At 48.3% G+C, this 19,421-nt stretch overlaps 1 long non-coding RNA gene across 1 annotated transcript in view; it reads left to right on the top strand.

Moving 5' to 3' along the window:
* Positions 1–12,457: 12,457 nt before the first annotated feature.
* LOC134969149 (uncharacterized) overlaps positions 12,458–19,421 on the top strand; it is a 99,538-nt gene continuing 92,574 nt past the window's right edge. The window contains exon 1 of the long non-coding RNA XR_010189411.1: positions 12,458–12,508. This is a non-coding gene — a long non-coding RNA (uncharacterized LOC134969149). The remainder of the gene's footprint in view (positions 12,509–19,421) is intronic.

Raw genomic sequence — 19,421 nt, 5'->3', positions numbered from 1 at the left:
TATCTGCTTATTTAACAGAGACTTTAAACCAAAGTCAAGTTCCCAGAACCTCCTTTGATTCTGAATTATCTTTGCCTGTATTAAGCAAATTGACCTGTTAGCAGCTATTGTTAAGGTTGATACCCCAAAAGCATAACCCATATCTTTGCTGCCTGTTTGTAAACTTATATGGGATTCCTGCTCCCTTGCAGGTACAGAAAACCCGTCTTCCAGTACCTTAGCCAGGCAGCTATTTGCTTTCATGCCAGCTGAAGTCATGGCGTGCCTTATGACTGCCCTAAACAGAGACATTATGGTTTTTTTGAAAACCATTACTCTTTTGATGTTGACGGCAGAGGCTATATAGGTTTTTGCACTATCCAGTATGCATACCTATTTTAGGAGGCACTTCTAGAGGATGCTGGGGTCCATTTTAGTACCATGGGTTATAGACTTCCGCAGGAGCCTTTGGCACTTTAAGACTTTTCAACAGTGTGAACTGGCTCCTCCCTCTATGCCGCTCCTCCAGACCTCCGTATAGGAACTGTGCGTGAGGAGACGGACAACTTCGAGAGAAGAATTTACATTAAACTAGTGGCGAGATTCACACCAGCTCACACCATACCAAAAACATATCGCCTAACATGGCCTTTAACATAACCCATGCTAACGTGCATGCATAACGTAACAGCAACTGCTGTAAAACATCTTAACACATGAGAACCTGTGTAAAAAGACAAAACGTAATTTGCAGGAAAAATGAGCACTGGGCGGGCGCCCAGCATCCTCTACGGACTACGAGAAAACGATTTACCGGTAGGTAATTAAAATCCTATTTTCTCTTACGTCCTAGAGAATGCTGGGGTCCATTTTAGTACCATGGGGATGTACCAAAGCTCCCAGTATGGGCGGGATAGTGCTAACGTACCTGCAAAACTGCATGACCATACAGAAGGTCGTCAGCAGCCAAGGTGTCAAACCTGTAAAACTTAGCAAACGTGTTTGCCCCTGACCAAGTAGCTGCTTGGCAAATTTGCAACGCCGAGACACCCCGGGCAGCCGCCCAGGAAGAACCCACTTTCTTTGTAGAGTCGGCGTTTACCGAACTCTGCAACGGCAATCCTGCCGTGGAATATGCGTGCTGAATGGTAACTGATCCAGCGCGCAATAGTCTGCTTAGAAGCAGGACACCCAATCTTGTTGGGAACATACAGGACAAACAGTGCCTCTGTTTTCCGTATCCGAGCCATTCTTGCAACATAAGTCCTCAACGCTCTGACGACGACATCCAAGGACTTTGAGACGGCTGAGGTGTCAGAAGCCACTGGCACCACCACAGGTTGGTTGATATGGAAATAAGACAACCTTTGGAAGAAAATGCTGACGCTTCCGCAGTTCAGCTCTATCTTCATGAAAAATCAAATAAGGACTCGTGTGACAGAGCCCCTAAATCAGACACTCGTCTGCCTGAGGCCAAGGCCAACAGGATGACCACTTTCCAAGTGAGAAACTTCAACTCTTCCTCTTGTAGAGGCTCAAACCAGTCTGATTTAAGGAACTGCAACACCACATTAAGATCCCATGGCGCCGCAGGAGGCACAAAGGGAGGTTGGATGCGCAAAACCCCCTTCACGAATGTCTGGACCTCAGGAAGGGAAGCCAACTGTTTCTGAAAGAAAATGGACAAGGCCAAAATTTGGACCTTTATAGACCTTAATCTCAAGCCAGCATCCACACCCGCCTGTAGAAATAGGAGAAGACGTTCTAATTTAAACTCCACCGCAGGAGACTTCTTGGATTCACACCAAGATACATATTTTCTCCAAATACGATGGTAATGTTTGGACTTTACCCCTTTCCTGGCCAGAATAAGTGTGGGAATGACTTAATTGGGAATACCCTTACGGGCTATCTGGCGCTCAACAGCCATGCCGTCAAACGCAGCCGCGGTAAGTCTTGATAAACAAAGGGCCCCTGCTGAAGCAGGTCCTCTCGAAGAGGCTGAGGATCTTCCAGTAATAACTCCTCAAGATCTGGATACCAAGCCCTCCTTGGCCAGTCTGGAGCAATGAGAATTGTTTGAACCCTTGTTCTTCTGATGATCTTGAGAACTTTTGGTATTAGTGGAAGTGGAGGGAACAGATACACCGACTGAAACACCCACTGGGTCACCAGTGCATCCATTGCTATTGCTTTTGGGTATGTCGACCTGGAATAATATTTCTGAAGCTTCTGGTTGAGATGTGATGCCATTATGTCTACTTGAGGAACGCCCCAACGATCTGCTACCTCTGCAAAGACTTCTGGGTGGAGGCCCCATTCTCCTGGATGGAGATCGTGTCTGCTGAGGAAGTCTGCTTCCCAGTTGTCCACTCCCGTAATGAAAATTGCCGACAGAGCTGTTGCATGTCTTTCTACCCAGAGGAGTATCTTTGTCACCTCTGCAATTGCCGCTCTTTTTTTTTTTTTGTTCCGCCCTGGCGGTTTATGTAAGCTACTGCCGTTACATTGTCTGACTGGATCTGTATGGGACGACCTTGAAGAAGGTGTGCCGCTTGATGAAGGCTGTTGTACACAGCTCTCAATTCCAGAATGTTTATGTGAAGGAGTACTTCTTGACTTGACCATCGTCCTTGGAAGCTTTCCCCTTGCGTGACTGCTCCCCAACCTCGGAGGCTTGCATCTGTGGTCACTAGGATCCAAGTCTGAATCCCGAACCTGCGTCCCTCCAGGAGGTGAGAACTTTGAAGCCACCACAAGAGTGAAATACTGGCTTTTGTTGACAGGATTATCCTCCGGTGCATGTGTAGATGCGATCCGGACCACTTGTCCAGTAGGTCCCATTCGAACACTCTGGCGTTGATTCGGCCAAATTGTAGAGCCTCGTAGCCGCTACCGTCTTCCCCAGCAGGCGGATGCACTGATGAATCGATCCACGTGCTTGTTTTAAAACTTGTTTGACCATCCTCTGGATCTCCAGAGCCTTTTCCACCGGGCGGAATACTTTCTGTGCTTCCGTGTCCAATATCATTCCCAGAAATGATAACCTCATTGTGGGTTCCAATTGTGATTTTGGAAGGTTTATGATACAACCGTGCTGTTGAAGCACCGTCAGGGAAAGTGCAATGTTCTACACTAGTTTCTCTGAATCTCACTTTTATGAGGAGATCGTCCAAGTATGGGATAACTTTGACTCCTTCCTTGCGAAGAAGAACCATTATCTCCGCCATCACCTTGGTGAATATTCTCGGAGCCGTGGAGAGCCCGAAAGGCAGTGTTTGGAACTGGTAGTGGCAGTCCTGCACCGCAAACCTCAGATATGCCTGATGTGGCGGGTAGATGGGAACATGTAAATAAGCATCTTTGATGTCCATCGATACCAGAAAATTCCTTTTCCTCCAAACTGGAGATCACCGCTCTCAGGGATTCCATCTTGAATTTGAACCTTTTCAAATAAAGGTTCAGAGTCTTTAGGTTTAAAATCGGTCTGACCGAGCCATCCGGTTTCAGCACTACAAACAGGCTTGAATAAAACCCTTTTTCCTGTTGTGAAACAGGAACTAAGGAAATTACGTTGTCTTGGCATAATTTCTGTATTGCGTTCAGCACTTCTGCTCTGTCCTAAACAGAAGCTTGTAAGACTGATTTGAAAAATCGGCATGGGGAAGGTCCTGAAATTTAAATTTGTACCCTTGGGATACTCTCTGCAATACCCAAGGATCCAGATCTGAGTGAACCCAGACCTGGCTGAAAGACAGTAGACGTGCCCCCACCCGATCGTACTCCCTCAGGGGAGCCCCAGTGTCATGCTGAAGTTTTAGCAGAAGTAGCTGTTGACTTCTGCTCCTGCGAGCCTGATGGTGCTGTAGATTTTTTACCTCTTCCTCGACCTCTTCCTGCGAAGAAGGGGGTACCCTTTGCCTTTTTAGACTTGTTGGGCCGAAAGGATTGCATCATATGAGAATGAAATCCTTTCCTAGGTGAAGCAGCTGCGGAAGGCAGAAATACTGACTTGCCTGATGTTGTTGTTGAAATCATGGCATCCAGCTTGTCTCCAAAGAGGGCTTCTCCATTGTAAGGAAACACCTCAATATTCTTTTCTCTTACGTCCTAGAGGATGCTGGGGACTCCGTAAGGACCATGGGGTATAGACGGGCTCCGCAGGAGACATGGGCACTACAAAGAACTTTTAGTATGGGTGTGCACTGGCTCCTCCCTCTATGCCCCTCCTCCAGACCTCAGTTAGATTGTGTGCCCAGAGGAGATAGGGTGCATTACAGGGGAGCTCTCCTGAGTTTTTCTGAAAAATAATTTTGTTACGTTTTTTATTTTCAGGGAGCACTGCTGGCAACAGGCTCCCTGCATCGTGGGGCTGAGGAGAGAGAAGCAGACCTACTTAAATGATAGGCTCTGCTTCTTAGGCTACTGGATACCATTAGCTCCAGAGGGAGTCGGAACGCAGGTCTCACCCCGCCGTTCGTCCCAGAGCCGCGCCGCCGTCCTCGCAGAGCCGGAAGATAGAAGCCGGGTGAGTATAAGAAGAAAAGAAGACTTCAAGGCGGCAGAAGACTTCAGATCTCCACTGAGGTAAGCGCGCAGCGGTAACGCTGCGCGCCATTGCTCCCACACACTACACACACACTGAAGGCACTGATGGGCGCAGGGGGGGGGGGGCGCCCTGGGCAGCAATATAAACCTCTGGAATGGCAACAGGGTACATTTGGCTGCGGAGGCAGTAAATTAAAAAATCCCCCGCCATTTTTCGTATATTGGAGCGGGACCGAAGCCCGCCGCTGGAGGGGGCGGAGCTTGATCCCTCAGCACTAACAGCGCCATTTTTCTCCACAGAACGCTGCAGAGAAGCTGGCTCCCCGGACTCTCCCCTGCTGAACCTGGTGACAGAGGGCTGAAAAGGGGGGGGGGGGGGGGGGGGGCATTTGTAAGGCGCAGTGAGTGTATACACATTTATTGTACATATAAAAAGCGCTATATCTGGGTTTTTATTCCAGTGTCAGTAGGCGCTGGGTGTGTGCTGGCATACTCTCTCTCTGTCTCTCCAAAGGGCCTTGTTGGGGTATTGTCCCCTTATAGATATATCCCTGTGTGTGTGGGGGTGTCGGTACGTTACGTGCGTGCCGGCATGTCTAAAGCAGAAGGCTCGTCCAAGGAGGAGGTGGAGCAGATGAGTGGTGTGTCTCTGTCGGCAACGCCGACTCATGATTGGATGGACATGTGGCATATGTTAAATGCAAGTGTGACCTCATTACATAAGAGAATGGACAAAGCAGAGTCCAGGGAAAGAGCAGGGAGTCAATCCACGGATTGGACTGGGTCTCAAAAACGTCCCCTATCCCAAATAGCAGACACTGGTACCGACACAGATTCTGACTCCAGTGTCGACTACGATGATGCAAAATTACACCCAAGGGTGGCAAAAAGTATTCAGTATATGATTATTGCAATAAAAGATATTTTGCATATCACTGATGACCCCTCTGTCCCTGACATGAGGGTGCGCATGTATAAGGAATAGAAACCTGAGGTAACCTTTCCCCCATCCCATGAGCTTAACGAGTTATTTGAAAAGGCTTGGGAAACTCCAGATAAAAAACTGCAGATTCCCAAAAGGGTTCTTATGGCGTATCCTTTACCCTGCACAGGACAGGGTACGTTGGGAATCCTCTCCCAGGGTGGACAAGGCTTTAACACGCCTGTCCAAGAAGGTGGCGCTACCGTCTCCAGACATGGCAGCCCTCAAGGATCCTGCTGATCGCAGACAGGAGACTACTTTAAAGTCTATTTATGCGCATACAGGTGCTTTGCTCAGACCGGCAATAGCATCGGCATGGGTGTGTAGTGCAGTTGCAGTGTGGACAGATACCTTGTCAGCTGACCTTGATACCCTGGACAGGGATACCATTTTATTGACCTTAGCCCACATTAAAGACGCAGTCTTAAATATGAGGGACGCTCAAATAGACTTTGGGCTGCTGGGTTCCAGAGCCAATGCCATGGCTATTTCTGCGAGACGAGCTCTATGGACCCACCAATGGACGGGTGATGCAGACTCATAGAAGCATATGGAGGTTTTACCTTACAAGGGTGAAGTGTTTGGGGATGGGCTCGCGGACCTGGTTTCCACAGCTACCGCGGGTAAATCTACCTTTTGTTCCCCAACAGCAAAAGAAAACTCCACAGTATCAGATGCAGTCCTTTCGGTCGCATAAGTCCAGAAGAGGTCGGGGCTCCTCCTTCCTTGCCAGAGGTAAGGGTAGAGGAAAGAAGAACGCCTGCTTCGGCTAGTTCCCAGGAGCAGAAGTCCTCCCCGGCTTCTACAAAATCCACCGCATGACGCTGGGGCTCCACTGAGGGAGTCCGCACCAGTGGGGGCACGTCTTCGACTTTTCAGCTAGATCTGGGTTCTTTCAGACGTGGATCCTTGGGCGATGGAAATTGTTTCCCAGGGCTACAAGCTGGAATTCGAAGAGGTGCCCCCTCGCCGATTTTTCAGGTCGGCCTTGCCAGCTTCACCCCCGGAGAGGGAAGTAGTGTTAGCTGCAATTCAAAAGCTGTGTCAACAGCAAGTGATTGTCAAGGTTCCCCTGGTCCAACAGGGAAAAGGGTACTATTCAACCCTGTTCGTGGTCTCGAAGCCGGATGGTTCGGTCAGACACATTTTAAATCTAAAATCCCTAAACCTGTACTTGAAAAAGTTCAAATTCAAGATCGAATCGCTCCGAGCTATAATATCCAGCCTGGAAGGGAGGGATTTTATGGTGTCACTAGACATAAAGGATGCATACCTTCATGTCCCCATCTATCCCCCTCATCAGGAGTACCTGAGATTCGCTATACAGGACTGTCATTACCAGTTTCAGACATTGCCGTTTGGGCTTTCAACGGCCCCGAGGATTTTCCCCAAGGTGATGGCGGAGATGATGGTGCTCCTGCGCAGGCAGGGAGTCACAATTATCCCATACTTGGACGATCTCCTGATAAAGGTGAGATCGAGAGATCAGTTGCTGAAGAGCGTGTCACTCTCCCTGAGAGTGCTGCAACAGCACGGTTTGATTCTCAATCTGCCAAAGTCACAATTGGTTCCAACGACTCGGCTATCATTCCTAGGCATGATTCTGGACACGGAACAACAGAGGGTTTTTCTCCCATTGGAAAAAACCCAGGACCTCCAGAACATGGTCAGAGACTTGCTAAAACCAAAAAGAGTGTCTGTTCATCAATGCACTCGAGTTCTGGGAAAAATGGTGGCAGCCTACGAGGCAATCCCCTTCGGCAGGTTCCATGCGAGGACATTTCAGTGGGACCTTCTGGACAAGTGGTCCGGATCCCATCTACAAATACATCAGAAAATAACCCTGTCCCCCAGGGCCAGGGTGTCTCTCCTGTGGTGGCTGCAGAGTGCTCACCTTCTAGAGGGTCGCAGGTTCGGCATTCAAGACTGGGTTCTGGTGACCACGGACGCGAGCCTCCGAGGATGGGGAGCAGTCACACAAGGAAGAAATTTTCAGGGACTATGGTCAAGCCAGGAGGCTTGTCTACACATCAACATACTGGAATTGAGGGCCATATACAACGGCCTATGACAAGCGGAGAATCTTCTTCGCGACCTACCGGTTCTGATTCAATCAGACAACGTCACAGCCGTGGCTCATGTAAACCGCCAAAGCGGGACAAGGAGCAGAGTGGCGATGGCGGAAGCCACCAGGATTCTTCGCTGGGCGGAAAATCACGTAAGCGCTCTGTCAGCTGTCTTCATTCCGTGAGTAGACAACTGGGAAGCAGACTTCCTCAGCAGACACGATCTCCATCCATGAGAGTGGGGACTTCATCAAGAAGTTTTTGCAGAGATAACAAGTCTTTGGGGAATTCCTCACATAGACATGATGGCGTCACGCCTCAACAAGAAGCTTCGGAGGTATTGTGCCAGGTCACGGGACTCTCAGGCAGTAGCGGTGGACGCCCTGGTGACACCATGGGTATTTCAGTCGGTCTATGTGTTCCCTCCTCTTCCTCTCATCTCAAAAATATTGAGAATCATAAGACGAAAAAGAGTGCAGGCAATACTCATTGTTCCAGATTGGCCTCGAAGGGCCTGGTACTCAGATCTTCAGGAAATGCTCACAGAAGATCCGTGGCCTCTTCCTCTCAGGGAGGACCTGTTACAGCAGGGGCCCTGCGTGTTCCAATACTTACCGCGGTTACGTTTGACGGCATGGCGGTTGAACACCGAATCCTAGCTGGGAAAGGTATTCCGGAGGAAGTCATCCCTACTCTGATAAAGGCTAGGAAGGAGGTGACGGCAAAACATTATCACCGTATCTGGAGGAAGTATGTATCTTGGTGTGAAGCCAAGAATGCTCCTACGGAAGATTTCCATCTGGGCCGGTTTCTCCACTTTCTACAGACAGGAGTGGATATGGGCCTGAAGTTAGGGCCGAAATCTGTACCTTAATGGAGCCTATCTATATTCTTCCAGAAGGAATTGGCTTCTCTCCCAGAAGTCCAGACGTTTGTGAAGGGAGTGCTGCACATCCAGCCCCCCTTTGTGCCCCCAGTGGCACCATGGGACCTTAACGTGGTGTTAAGTTTCCTAAAATCTCACTGGTTTGAACCTCTTCAAACGGTTGAATTAAAATTTCTCACGTGGAAGGTGGTCATGTTATTGGCCTTGGCATCTGCAAGGCGGGTGTCCGAATTGGTGACCTTGTCCCACAAGAGCCCCTATTTGATTTTCCATGAGGATAGAGCGGAGTTGAGGACTCGTCCTCAATTTTTGCCTAAGGTGGTTTCTTCATTTCATATGAACCAACCTATTGTGGTGCCTGTGGCTACGGGGAACTTGGAGGAGGATGTGGTCAGGGCCTTAAAAATTTATGTAGCCAGGACGGCTAGGGTTAGGAAAACAGAGGCTCTGTTTGTCCTGTATGTAGCCAACAAGGTTGGCGCTCCTGCTTCTAAGCAGACTAATGCTCGCTGGATCTGTAACACGATTCAGCAGGCTCATTCTACGGCTGGATTGCCGTTACCAAATTCGGTAAAGGCCCATTCCACTAGGAAGGTGGGCTCTTCTTGGGCGGCTGCCCGAGGCGTCTCGGCATTACAGCTTTGCCGAGCAGCTACTTGGTTGGGTTCAAACACTTTTGCAAAATTCTACAAGTTTGATACCCTGGCTGATGAGGACCTTGCGTTTGCTCAGTCGGTGCTGCAGAGTCATCCGCACTCTCCCGCCCGGTTTGGAGCTTTGGTCCTTACGGAGTCCCCAGCATCCTCTAGGACGTAAGAGAAAATAAGATTTTAAACCTACCGGTAAATCTTTTTCTCCTAGTCCGTAGAGGATGCTGGGCGCCCGTCCCAGTATGGACTAAATCTGCAAGACTTGTATATAGTTGTTGCTTACATAAGGGTTATGTTACAGTTGGAATCGGTCTTTGACTGATACTGTTTTTGTTCATACTGTTAACTGGTTGCGTATTTTCCAGGTTTATATGGTATGATTGGTGTGGGCTGGTATGAATCTTACCTTAGATTAACAAAATCCTTTCCTCATGTTGTCCATCTCCTCTGGGCACAGTTTCTCTAACTGAGGTCTGGAGGAGGGGCATAGAGGTAGTAGCAAGTGCACACCCATACTAAAAGTTCTTTGTAGTGCCCATGTCTACTGCGGAGCCCGTCTATACCCCATGGTCCTTACGGAGTCCCCAGTATCCTCTACAGACTAGGAGAAAAAGATTTACCGGTAGGTTTAAAATCGTATTTTTTGATTCCGCATCAGCATTCCATTGGCGAATCCACAGCGCCCTGCTGGCTGAAATCGCCATAGCGGAGGATCTTGAACTCAGCAACCCAATATCCTTCATAGCTTCAACTAAGTAACCTGCAGCATCTTTGATATGGCCGAAAGTTAGGACTATTTCATCCCTATCAACTGTGTCTATGTTAACAAGCAAGTTGTCAGACCATTTTTCCACAGCGTTACCTACCCACGCACAAGCAATGGTGGGCCTGAGCACCATTCCGTTAGCCGTATATAAGGATTTTAGGGTTGTTTCTAATTTACGGTCAGCTGTATCTTTTAAATAGGCTGAACCAGGGGCAGGCAAAACTATTTTCTTAGCCGAGAAACTGAGGTGTCTATCAGTGGGGGTGTCTCCCATTTCTGCCTGTCTTCCTCAGGGAAAGGGTACGCTACACGTATCCTTCTGGGAAGGGTAAATTTCTTCTCAGGGTTAGCCTAGGATTCTTCAAAGAACGCATTCAAAACCTTTGAAGGAGGAAAAGTCACAACCTGCTTTTTATTTAATTTAAAATAATCCTTTTCCTCTGAGACCAGTGTTGTTTCAGGAAACTCGAACACTTCCTTTATAGCAACTATCATACATTGTATGCTTTTGGTTAATTTGGGGTCTACCCCTCTCAAATCCCCAGTGTCGACATGTCGGAATCTGTGTCTGTGTCCCCTTGCATTATCTGGGCCAGAGACCTTTTCTGGGAACTGGATGAGACCCGAGTGGATGATATGGAGGGGTCAGTAAACAGTGCATCCTCCACAGACTGCCTCCAATATTTAGTCTGTTGTTCAGACTCAGAGAATTTCTTTGCAAGCATTCTCACCCACTCCGGCTCCTTCTGAGAGGGTAGGGCCACCACATTACCCTTTTGTGCATCTAAAATGGGTTCTTCCTGGGAAGAACCTCCCCAATTTCTGACATGTTACACACTTGTACACACACACCCCTATCACACAGGGAAGCTATTGGGGACAGACCCACACTAAAGTCTGTCAGAGACCGAGGGATTTGCCAGTCCACACACTGCGCCTTATTGTGAATTGTAAATATTACCCACTAACAGCACATATACCAATAATAGGCCCACAGACCTAATTATAATGAACACTCTCTGCCCCTTCTATAACACCCTGTACTTGTATCAGCGTTGTCATGAGGAGAAACAGCGTTCAGGAGCTTCACACTGGAGTTTCTGCAGGAGAAAATGGCACCCAGTGAGTGTTCTGGCAAGTCTGAGAAGCCCCGCCCTTCAGCCTCAGCAATGTAATATTTATACTGGCTGCGGATGGCACATCAGCGGGTGTACATGTATGTACCCTTTTTGCCAGTGAGAGGTTTTAAAACTTGGCCTCAGAGCGACCCCCCCCCCCCAGCACTCTGCACCATTGTGCTGAGAGACATGGCGCGCGCTGTTGCCAGCAGCTTCCCTGTAAAATAAAAAACCTATGAAAGTCTTTTTCCAGCAAAGCTCCACTAGTGTGCATCCAGTCTCCTGGGCACATTTTCTAAACTGAGGTCTGGAGGAGGGGCATAGAGGGAGGAGCCAGTTCACACTCTTGAAAAGTCTCAAAGTGCCGAAGGCTCCTGCGGAACCGTCTATACCCCCATGGTACTCAAATGGACCCCAGCATCCTCTAGTACGTAAGAGAGAGGATATTGGAAAGTAGCCCAAACATTTTCCTGATTCTCAGCTGTTCGTGTTTTGGGACGTTTAGATAAGGGTGCCTTATTTTTAACCCAGGCTCTGCTGCTTCTATGAACAGACTAGCCTCTACTGCTGTAATTTTTTCAGTTTATTAACTGAGCTGATACCCTTTTATCTGTTCTTCGTGTGCCGAAGTATAGTATATAGAGCTTTCATCGACTGATGAATTATTCTGTGTAGTCTGTGAAGTGATGATTTATTTTATCTCAGTGTATCAGCTTGTCTTATTTGGAGAAGCTGTTGGGGAAATACTGTAGGTAAGGAGCTGCATATATGGGTTAACAGTGAACCCTGTTCCTGGTATTGAAGCTGTAAGAATTAACTTTCCAACTAAACTGGACAAGGTCTGTGTAAACATCGTATCTACACCTGATGTAGATAAGGGATGTATCAGGGACGTGCAGGCAGGGGAGGCAGTGCCTCCCATGTCATTAATACAATAATACAAAGAGATACTTATGACACATATTCTGTGTCATAAGTATCTCCTTTAGCGCTGATATTATTTTAAGAATTTTTTCCTTGAAAAAATCGTGTGTTAAATGTCCGGCTGTCACTGTGAGAGAGCAGGAAGAGGGGGGCGGGGCCATGCGCTGGACAGTGAAAGCCCGTTAAAAAAACAGCAGAAGCGGCACCTTACAGAAGTGCCGCTTTAGAATGGGGCGTGCTTTCAGCTCATATGAAAGCACGCCCCCACCCCTTTCAGCTGCTGTCTGGCCGAGAATGCAGACATGTCACAGTCTGACATGTCTGCAGCAGCAGAGCCAGCAGCAGCAGTACCCGATGACTGCTCCCCCCCTACCCTCTTTGCATGGCCACTCCCTCCCCCTGCACCAGCCACCAATCTCTACTGCAGCATACATACATTCTCCCTCCCCTCCTGAGGCTCCGCCCCCTTACGCCGAAGGCCACGCCCCTTTCCCCGATCTATTTGGGAAGATATGATTTCTCCCCAGCCAGCTCCGTGGGATGAACCAGGGAGGGAATATGTAGAGACTGCAACCTACCACAATCAAAGGTAAGGATCTGTGGGGGGATTGGTGTTTTATATGTTTATATGTGTATGTATGTATATATATATATATATATATATATATATATATATATATATAAATATACACAGCCAGCAAACGTAGCACTCCTGGTGTCTTGTTAAATGAATCTCTCAGATGGGCAGTTTAGTAAAACAAGTTTCAATGCCGTTTTATTATTAAGGCATTTTCCTCAGGTTACAAATACATACAAAACAATCTTACCTTTAAAGGCTACTAATCACCCTGTGAACCTGCCGCGTGTGGCCGGCGGGAGGCCGCCCGCTCCGTCTGGCGCAGCTATAGTGACGTCAACCTACGTCACTTCCCCCATGAGTGCTCCCCATCACCATAACAACGTATACAGGACAGACAAATTGCTATGGAAACAAGCAGGAAAAATGCTACAGACGAATCTGAAAAGCGTAACTGGATACTATTAGCATGCATCCATAACTGCAGTATATAGCCATGGATGGTAGATAGTGTACTAAAATCCAAGGCAGTGTCTATGCATAAAACATGATATTTGCAGTACAAGGTTCTCGTACAAAGAGATCACAATAGTATCTAACACCCATAAATACTTGGGACATGTCATAGCAACATGCTTACTCAGCATAAAATAAACAGTAGTGACGCATAGGGCTCAGAGGATGTAAATTTGGACACTCAATCTAATGACCCTAAAATGTCCTCCTGTATGCCCCCAGAGTAATATAGGTAGATCTAATTTGCAATAGCAAATGGTCAGAAACACTAGTGGGTTTATCAGCGGTGGCAGTTGCAGACGCAGAAAACAAATGCAGCTACCGATAAAGTCAAGCTACATAAATGAGCAAGGAAACTAGGATAACTGTATTAGTTATAAAAAACAGTTAAATCCCTGGGACTCATAGAGTCCCCTTGGGTGGATAGTGCCTAAACGATAGATCCATCGTGCTTCCAACCTAAGGAGTTTGCCTCCCCGATCACCACCTCGAATAGCGGCCGGTACGTGGTCGATCATACGGTATTTGAGCGTGGTCAATGGATGTCTACTGTGGGCAAAGTGCCTTGCTACAGGCTGTTCGCTTGTACCCTTGGCAATAGCTAATTTAATTGCTGACCTATGGGCTGCCATACGTTCTTTGAACATTCGTTCTGTTTTGCCGATATATGACAGCCCACAGGGGCATATAAGCTGGTATATGACAAATTTGGAGGAACATGTAAGCGTGTGAAGAATATACATAGTCTTGCCAGATTGGGGGTGTTGAAACGTGTCGCCCGGTATTAGAAACTGGCACGTAGTGCAAGTACACCGGATGCATCCCTTTTTATTAAACATAAGTTGAGGAGATACATGTTGGGAGACATCTGCTTTGACTAGGATATCTCTAAGATTTTTATTACGTTTGTAACAGGACATCAATTTGGTATTTTGTAGTCCCAATTCAGGGTCACTCTGGATGATAGGCCACAATTTTTTAGAGATCTGGTTGATCCCTGTACTGGCAGCATGGTATTGCACCACCCAAGGGATCATTGGGCTTTCTGGATTGTGAGTTTTGGAAGGGCCAATTAGTGTCTCCCGCTCTACCCTCAATGCCTTATCCTTAGCGGCTGTAAGAAGGTGCATAGGATAGCCCCGTTTGGCGAACTGCTCTATCATCTCATCCATCTGAGCATTCGCTATGACAGGGTCAGAGGTAATGCGTCTAACTCTAAGGAGCTGGGAGAATGGCAGCCCCCTCTTAAGTGGCTGAGGGTGAAAGCTCTTATAATGCAACATATTGTTCTTATCGGTGGCTTTAGAATAGAGGGAAGTTGTTATCATTCCCTGTTCAAGAGAGATGTGTACATCTAGATAATTGATGGCATGATCGCTGATAGTATAAGTGAGTTTAATAGGGTGCTGCAACATATTGTGCGCTTGAATGACCTCCTCAAGTCTGCTCTTGGGACCCTGCCAGATTAACAGCAGATCGTCGATGCAGCGGCAGTAAAACAATATACTGCTCGCCACATCGGGATCTGTGAAAAATATTTCCTGTTCTACTTGAAATATGAAAATGTTGGAGTACGCCGGGGCCATAGAAGACCCCATGGCACACCCCTTCAGTTGCAGATAGATCTGCCCATCATACAAGAAAAAAAATTTTTGTAAGGTCATTTGTAATAATTGAATGCACAGTTTCAAACTAGTGCCATGAAATTCAACATGGTTACTCAAGTATTGCTCCATAACCGCAAGGCCCATATCATGGGGGATCACTGTACATAGGTTTTGAACATCAATACTGCAAAGTAAAACATTGTCATCAAACCTAGGTAGTTGCTGTAATTTGTGAAGTAACGAAGTGGTATCTAACAGGAACCGCGGATGCGTTTGTATGCATGGTTGGAGCAAAGAATCTAAATATAAAGCAACAGGTTGAAATAGGGATGATCGAGCGGAAATAATGGGGCGCCCTGGTGGTTTACTAAGGGACTTATGAATTTTGGGTGTATATAGTAATGGGATGAGTTGGAATTAGAGCATTGCGTATAGCACTCGTTATTAAACCCTCATGTACTGCACTATCTAGTAGTGTAGTAAGTTGACATTTAAATTCATTGGTGGGATCCTTAGTCAGCCGACAATATGTCTCAGAATCTTGTAGTTGGCGCTGGATTTCATCTTTATAGTCCTTTTTGTTCTGGATCACTAGTGCCCCGCCTTTATCCGCAGGGCGAAAAATGAGATTGTCCTGTGCTGCAAGATGGTGTAGGGCTTCATTTTCGGCTTTGGTTAAATTGTAACATAATTGTGGCATGTTAGTCACATGCATGTTAGTCTGTTCATCCAACAATCTGCCGAACGTTTTAATTGAAGCATTTTGAGACTGCGGTTCAAATTTAGATTTGGGCAGAATTTTCTGCAGTTTACTAGGGATTTGTAAATTCTCTGCTAATGGCGCCTGTTTGTGAAAATGTTCTTTCAGTTTAAGTTGTCGCTGCAGACGGTATTTTTCTATCTGCCAGTTGAACGGGTCACGCTTAGCAGTCGGGATGAATGATAAACCTCTGGACAAAACTTGCTGTGGGGGGATTGATGTTTTATATGTTTATATGTGTATATATATATATATATATACCAAACGATAATGATGAGGCGGCACTCAGAGTCTTGTGAAGTGACAACAAACTGTATTGGTGCAAAATCAACGTTTCGGGGTTTCCCCCTTCGTCATCCTGACGAAGGGGGAAACCCCGAAACGTTGATTTTGCACTAATACAGTTTGTTGTCACTTCACAAGACTCTGAGTGCCGCCTCATCATTATCGTTTGGTGTTATGCAAAGGGTTTCATCCCTGGAGGAGGGCACCTGAGCAAGTCAGCCCCATAGCAGGGGCTGAGCCGAGTGCCGGAGCAAAAACTTGTGTATATATATATATATATATATATATATATATATATATATATATATAGGGTTTGGGGTATATATTAATATTATATAAGGGTTTTGTATTAATATTATGTTTAGGGGAGTGGGTTGGGTAAATAATATTGTGTGGGGGTTGTATCACCATCATGGGGTTGTGTACTGTCTTGTATTATAGTATATTGAAGTTATTTGGGGATGGTGCAATGTAATGTGTGTGTATGTGTGTGTGTGGGGGGGGGGGGTGGTGGAGGGTAGTGATGTTTTGTGGGATTTACTTTTTATTTTTATCTACGCACACGCACACAGGGCCGGTGCTACCATTAGGTTAGAGCCACATGTCCGGGGTTGTTTCCACCAGCACCTCCAGCGTCGCTAGCTCACTCACCCGCCCCCGCCTGGGACCACAAACCGTGTAAGCAGGACACGGTGACGGAGCTGCTGGAGCCCGAGGAGGAGGCCGGGTGCCAGTGGCATTTAGTATATTACTTATCATGCAGCCTGGGACACGCCAGTAGGAGCCATAGGCGGAACTTTACTATGAGGATGACGGCTCAGGGTGCCATTGACTTCATATAAGCCGGCGCCAGATCACATCGCTGAGGCCAGCTAAGCTTACCATGTACTTGCAGGTGGCTTGCTGACCCCTTCCCAGGGACAAGTGGCCGCCTCTCTACAAAAGCTCCTCCAGCTCAGACACCTATCATCTGGTTGGTGCGGAAGTCAGTGATTCCGCCCTTCACAGGATCAGCCACGGGGAGTGAACATTCCAGGAGCCCCATCACTGGACACAGGAGGCCGGGGGCACCGAGACTGGCACTGCTGCTGCTACTACTTCAGGTAAGTTATTGTCTCTACTTGCCTGATGTACAGTACACCCAGAGCAGCTTCTCTAGTACAGCCCAATGCCCTAAATTATGCTGCACATCTGACGGCTCCCTATTGCCCTGATACACCCCGACTGCTCCCTATGTGTCCCTGATACACCCTGACTGCTCCCTATGTGTCCCTGATATACTCCGACTGCTCCCTATATGTCCCTGATGCACCCCGACTGCTCCCTATGTGTCCCTGATACACCTCGACTGCTCCCTATGTGTCCCTGATACACCCCGACTGCTCCCTATGTGTCCCTGATACACCCCGACTTCCCCCTATGTGTCCCTGATACACCCCGACTGCCCCCTATGTGTCCCTGATACACCCCAACTGCTCCCTATGTGTCCCTGATACACCCTGACTGCTCCCTATGTGTCCCTGATACACCCGACTGCTCCCTATATGTCCCTGATACACCCCGACTGCCCCCTATGTGTCCTTGATACACCCCAACTGCTCCCTATGTGTCCCTGATATCCCCGACTGCTCCCTATGTGTCCCTGACACACCCCGACTGCCCCCTATGTGTCCCTGATACACTCCCGATTGCTCCCTATGTGTCCCTGATACACCCCGACTGCCCCCTATGTGTCCCTGATACACCCCGACTGCCCCCTATGTGTCCCTTGTACACCCCGACTGCTCCCTATGTGTCCCTGATACACCCCGACTGCTCCCTATGTGTCCCTGATACACCCCGACTGCCCCCTATGTGTCCCTGATACACCCCGACTGCCCCCTATGTGTCCCTTGTACACCCCGACTGCTCCCTATGTGTCCCTGACACACCCCGACTGCCCCCTATGTGTCCCTGATACACTCCCGATTGCTCCCTATGTGTCCCTGATACACCCCGACTGCCCCCTATGTGTCCCTGATACACCCCGACTGCCCCCTATGTGTCCCTTGTACACCCCGACTGCTCCCTATGTGTCCCTGATACACCCCGACTGCTCCCTATGTGTCCCTGATACACCCCGACTGCCCCCTATGTGTCCCTGATACACCCCGACTGCCCCCTATGTGTCCCTGATACACCCCGACTGCCCCCTATGTGTCCCTGATACACCCCGACTGCTCCCTATGTGTCCCTGATACACCCCGACTGACCCCTATGTGTCCCTGATACACCCCGACTGCTCCCTATGTGTCCCTGATACACCCCGACTGCCCCCTATGTGTCCCTGATACACCCCAACTGCTCCCTATGTGTCCCTGATACCCCCGACTGCTCCCTATGTGTCCCTTACACACCCCGACTGCCCCCTATGTGTCCCTGATACACCCCCGATTGCTCCCTATGTGTCCCTGATACACCCCGACTGCCCCCTATGTGTCCCTGATACACCCGATTGCTCCCAATGTGTCCCTGATACACCCCGACTGCCCCTATGTGTCCCTGATACACCCCTGATTGCTCCCTATGTGTCCCTGATACACCCCTGATTGCTCCCTATGTGTCCCTGATACACCCAGACTGCTCCCTATGTGTCCCTGATACACCCGATTGCTCCCTATGTGTCCCTGATACACCCCGACTGCCCCCTATGTGTCCCTGATACACCCCTGATTGCTCCCTATGTGTCCCTGATACACCCCGACTGCCCCCTATGTGTCCCTGATACACTCCTCACTGCTCCCTATGTGTCCCTGATACACCCCGACTGCCCCCTATGTGTCCCTGATACACCCCTGATTGCTCCCTATTCCCCTGATTGCTCCCTATGTCCCTGATACACTCCTCACTGCTCCCTTAAGGACCCATTTATCCATGATCGTATTTGCAATGCAATCTGAGTCTGAGGTACATGATTCTGGCACAGTGAGATAGCGATCTAGTGAGGCAGCGATCTCTCTATGCTGGCATCAGTCATCTTACCCTAACTCTCCCGCTGTCAGGAGCTGATGGAGCTCAAGGAGGAGGGCGGGGGTGGCACCTTCTCCCAAGCAGGGAAGGGCTTCCCCAACTACCGACTGATCTGAACCCCCTCACAGCCAGCCTTGGCCAGTCAAAACCCGGAAAAACTACAAGTGGGTCTTCAAGGGCGACTTACCTCATCCGCAGCCACAGCATCAGCCAGAACAGAAAGGCAACCATGGTCAGTACCTCATCCAGCCATCAGTCATGTGACCGGCAGGAGGTTCTGCAGCAGCTGCGACTCTCTAGTGCCTGAGAGGTGTCAGCTGCCTGCAGATGACCATAATGACATGCCAAAACATTAATGTGGGGGTGTGTCTATATATATATATATATATATATATATATATAAAATTTCCATATGCACAGTGGGAACCAATGTAGCGGTGTAGGATGGGTCCAAATTACAATATATATATATATATATATATATATATATATATATATATATATATATATATATATGCCGTGTCTGCACATTTTCACCTCAGGGGCTCGGCATTTTGCTGAGTGGGGGTGAGGGGGGGGGGGGGGGGGCGCTGGAGGTGTTTGCTGTTTATTTGCCTAGGGTGCTGAGAAACCTTGCACCGGCCCTGCACGCACAGAGGTGTATTCAGCAAGGAGGGGTCAGTGTGCCGTCTTCATCCGGGGCCCCTTCTTTTTAGCCGGTGGTACAAGTAATACCCCTTTTCAGACT

The sequence above is a fragment of the Pseudophryne corroboree genome, chromosome 11, assembly GCF_028390025.1.
Source record: "Pseudophryne corroboree isolate aPseCor3 chromosome 11, aPseCor3.hap2, whole genome shotgun sequence".
Lineage (NCBI taxonomy): Eukaryota > Metazoa > Chordata > Amphibia > Anura > Myobatrachidae > Pseudophryne > Pseudophryne corroboree.
The sequence above is the reverse complement of the archived record's forward strand: the minus strand, read 5'-3'. Positions and strand labels throughout refer to the sequence as shown.